A 5,156-nucleotide genomic window follows, 5' to 3' on the forward strand; every position below is an offset into this window, starting at 1 on the left:
GTGGGGTGCCATTGCCTTCTCTGTAAGTTTAACTAGGTCCTGTTTATTTTTGCTTTGGTTTCCTTTGCCTTAGGAGATCAATCAAATAAATACATAAAAATGTTACCAAAATTCATATTAGGGTGTTCTGTCTCTGTTTTTTTTTTTTTTTTTTTTATGGTTTTATGTCATACATTTAGGTCTATAATCTATTTTGAGTTCATTTTTGTATAATGTGACATTCCCATCTCATTCTTTTAAATATAGCTGTTCAGTTTCCATAGCACTACTTCTTGAAGAGACTGTGTTTTTTCAATTGTATATTTTTGCCTCCTTTGTTGTAAATTAATTGACCATAGATATATGAGATCTTTTTTTTTTTTTTTTCTGGGCTGTATATTCTGTTCCATTGGTCTGTATGTTTGTTTTTCTGCCAGTACCATACCATTTTGAGTAATGTAGCTTTTTTAGTATGGTCTGAAGTCAGGAAGCGGAGAAGGCAATGGCACCCCACTCTAGTACTCTTGCCTGGAAAATCCCATGGATGGAGGAGCCTGGTAGGCTTCAGTCCATGGGGTCGCTGAGTCGGACATGACTGAGCAACTTCACTTTCACTTTTCATTTCCATGCATTGGAGAAGGAAATGGAACCCACTCCAGTGTTCTTGCCTGGAGAATTCCAGGAATGGCAGAGCCTGGTAGGCTGCTGTCTATGGGGTCGCACAGAGTCAGACACGACTGACGTGACTTAGCAGCAGCAGCAGCAGCAGAAGTCAGGAAGTGTGATACCCACAGCTTTATTATTATTATTTTTTTTCCTGAAGTTTGTTTTGTCTATTTGGAATCTTTTGTGGTTCTGTATAAATTTTAGGGTTACTTGTTTTAGTTCTGTGGAAGATGGCATGGGTGTTTTGATTGGGAGTGTATTAAATTTGTGATTCCTTTTGGTAGTATGGACATTTTAACAATATTAATTATTCTACTCCAAGAGCATGAGATATCTTTCCATCTCTTTCTATTGTCTTCAGTTTTATAGTTTTTAACTTACAGGTCTTTCACATACTTTGTTAGCTTTATTTCTAGGTATTTTATTCCTTTTGATGCAATTTTAAGCAATTTTCCTTGTTTGTTTTCTATAACGGTTCATTATTATTGTATAGAAAAGCAACACATTTCTGTATAGAATTCTTATATCCATAAATTTTACTGAATTCATGTATTCTAATAGTTTTCTGGTGGAAATTTTATGGTTTTCTATATGTAATAACATGCTGTCTGCAAAGACTGACGTTTTACTTCTCTTTAAATATGGATACCATTTTATTTCTTTTTCTTATCTGATCTCTGTGGCCAGGTCTTCTAATATCATGTTAAATAGAAATGGCAAGAGTGGGCATCCTTGTCTTATTCCTGATTTTAAAGGAAAGGCTTTTAGCTTTTCACCACAGAGTATGATGTGAGCTGTGGGTTTGTCACAATGGCCTTTATTATGTTGAAATATGTTTCCTCTATACCAGCTGTGCAGAGAAAGCAATGGCACCCCACTCCAGTATTCTTGCCTGGAAAATCCCATGGATGGAGGAGCCTGATAGGCTGCAGTCCATGGGGTCGCGAAGAGTCAGACACGACTGAGCAACTTCACTTTTACTTTTCACTTTCATGCATTGGAGAAGGAAATGGGAACCCACTCCAGTGTTCTTGCCTGGAGAATCCCATGGATGGGGGAGCCTGGTGGGCTGCTGTCTATGGGGTCACACAGAGTCGGACACAACTGAAGTGACTTAGCAGCAGTGTGTTTCTCCTCGGGTTTATTCTTTATGGGATTCTCTGTGCCTCCTGGACTTGGGTGGCTATTTTCTTTCCCATGTTAGGGAAGTTTTTGACTATAATCCCTTTGGATATTTTCTTAGTCCCTTTCTTTTTCTCTTCTTCTTATAGGACTCTTATGACTCAAACATTAGTGCATTTAGCATTGTCTTAGAGTTTCCTGAGACTGTCTTCAATTCTTTTCATTCTTTTTTCCTTATTCTTTCTTTCTTCTTTTAAATGAAACAAAGATGAATATTTTTAATGATAAAAAGTACAATTCACAAAGAAGATAGACATCATAAACCATTAGACATTTATAAACCATTAGACACCTAAAACAAAAATCAGAAGAAATATAGGAGAAAAGAAAATATATAATCATAGTGAGACATATTATTTCTCTGAGAATATTTTATCAACTGAAGAAAAAAATAAGATAGGAGCATCTTGAAAGATGTCATTAATAATTTAAATAAATATATTTATATTAATTTATATTACTCATATCCTACAGAAATATATTTAAAATTTTGTATCTCATACATTGTTATTAGATGTCAATAGCACATTTAAAAAAAAACTGGCAAAAAGATAAACATTACTAAATTTCAAAAGGTAGAATTCTTTTTTGTGTGTGATTCAGTTATCTATACACACAAAAATTATTTTTTAAATTATTTTCCATTATAGATTACAAGATATTGACCATAGTTCCCTGTGCTATACATTAATCTTTGTTGCTTGTTGCATATCTTTTTTTTTAAATTAGAAATCTAGCATTCTATACATACTAAGTCAAATAAATGGAACCAAAATGTCATAAATTTTGTAGTTAGGCAAAAATTCATAAGTTTTCTAAAATATATATGTTTACACATATTATGTATACATGTATACAAAAGCTTTTCTATTACACTTGATGAGGGCTTGAGAAAATACATCAGAAAAAAGAGATGGAGAAATTCAAAACCAACTGAATATGAAATAGAAAAAGTGAAACAAACTAGATAGTAAAAGTTCCTCATATAATCCAATGTTTTAAAACCTGACTGCTCATTAGAAACATATCTGAAACTCTGGGGAAAAAAAAGTATCTGGCCATTTGTATTTTTCAAAAAAATTCCAAGATAATTATGATATGCATGTGGATTTTAAAAAGTGATTACAGGTTTTTCTATTAAATGGTAGTTTTGGTGATATAGAATTCTATTATTTCTCTGTTGAACAATTATGATACAATGGTATTAAGTGGCTACTAGTTACATAATCACAATAATAAAAGATGTTTATCAGTTTTCACAATCAATAGCTAGACAAAAAATAAAAGATAATTACAAGCTATAATGGGAACATAATTAACCTAACAATATAAAATTATTACATACAGTTTCAGGGGTCAGGCAGAGTGATGTGGTAAGTGGAAGTGCATACAAGCACATGTTTTCATCTGCTCAGCCAGTCTATGTCTTTTGGTTGGTGCATTTAATCCATTTACATTTAAGTTAATTATTGACATGAATGATACTATCACTGTTTTCTTAATGGTTTTGGGTTTATTTTCTGTAGCCAAATCATTTATTCCCTTCTCTTGTTTTTGCCCAGAGAAAAGCTTTTAGCATTTATGGTAAGGCTGGTTTGGTGGTGCTAAATTCTCTTAACTTTTGCTTGTCTGGAAAAATTTTGATTTCTCCATCAAATCTGAAGAAGAGTCTTGCTTGGTAGAGTATTCTTGGTTGTAGCTTCTTTATCATCACTTTGAACATATTATGCCATTCCCTTCTGGCTTGTAGATTTTCTGTTGCAAAATCAGCTGGTATCCTGATAGGAGTTCCCTTGTACGTTATTTGTCATTTTTCCCTGGTTACTTTTAATATTTTATCTCTGCCTTTAATTTTTGTCAGTTTGACTACTATGTGTCTTGGTGTGTTCCTCCTTGGGTTTATCCTGCCTGGGACTCTCCATGCTTCCTTGACTTGGTTGATTATTTCCTTTCCCATGTTAGAAAATGTTTCAGCTATTATCTCTTCAAGTATTTTCTTAGGCCCTTTCTCTCTTTCTTCTCCTTCTAGGAACCCTATAATGCAAATATTTATTTGTTTAATGTTGTCTCAGAGGTCTCTTAGGTGGTCTTCATTTTTTTTTTTTTTCATTCTTTTTTCTATATTCTGTTCTGTGGCAGTGATTTCCACTGTTCTGCCCTCCAGGTGATTTATCCTTTCTTCTGCCTCAGTTATTCTGCTATGGATTCCTTCTAGTGCGTTATTCATCTCTGTTTGTTTGCTTTTTATTTCTTCCAGGTGTTTAGTAAACATTTCTTCCATCTTCTCAATCTTTGCCTCCATTCTTTATCTGAATTCTGAGTCTTCTTCACTGTCATTATTCTGAAGTCTTTTTCTGAGGGGTTTCCTGTCTCCACTTCATTTAGTTGTTTTTCTGAGGCTTTATCTTGTTCTTTCATCTGGAATATAACTTTCTGCTTTTTTCATGCTGATTGTCTCTAATGTGCTTTTGTTTTAGTGACCATGGGATTGTGGTTCTTGCTTCTTCTGTCTGCCCTCTGATGGATGAAAGTTAGAGACATGTGTAAGCTTCCTGGAGGGAGGGACATTTTGTTGTTGTTCTTCAGTCACTCAGTTGTGTCTGACTCTTTGCAACTCCACGGACTGCAGCATGCCATTATGTGTGTGTTGTGCTTTGTTCAGTCATATAGTTCAATTACTAATTATTAGTGGATTTTGGAGAAGGCAATGGCAAGCCACTCCAGTACTCTTGCCTAGAAAATCCCATGGACGGAGGAGCCTGGTGGGCTACAGTCCATGGGGTCGCAAAGAGTTGGACATGACTGAGCGACTTCACTTTCACTTTTCATTTTCATGCATTGGAGAAGGAAATGGCAACCCAATCCAGTGTTCTTGCCTGGAGAATCCCAGGGATGGCAGAGCCTGGTGGGCTGCTGTCTATGGGGTCGCACAGAGTCGGACACGACTGAAGCGACTTAGCAGCAGCAAGGAGATATCCAAGGACTTGGGCAAGGTACTTGAAAGGATATTATTATACAGCTTCGCTCTGCTAGTCCCAACCCAGAGCTTATTCAGACTCCTGTTTACTGGTTGTTCTTTGAGCAGCTTCCTAATAGCCCACCCTACGTATTCAAGTAAAGGTTCCTGTCTTCAGATACAGAAAGCTCTCTTTGTCCAATATCCACTCTCTATTATTCTGTTCTTTGTATTTGATCAACTTACTGCCTTTGGTCAGTAAGCAGGGCAATTATAGGGCTCACCTTGTTTGTCTTCCTTCAGGAATCTTATTTCTAGATTGCCTATTGTCTAATGTCCAGGAAAACCTTTGTTTCATACAGCTTGCCCTGTT

Source organism: Bos indicus x Bos taurus, chromosome 1 (genome assembly GCF_003369695.1).
Source record: "Bos indicus x Bos taurus breed Angus x Brahman F1 hybrid chromosome 1, Bos_hybrid_MaternalHap_v2.0, whole genome shotgun sequence".
In the NCBI taxonomy this organism is placed as follows: Eukaryota; Metazoa; Chordata; class Mammalia; order Artiodactyla; family Bovidae; genus Bos; species Bos indicus x Bos taurus.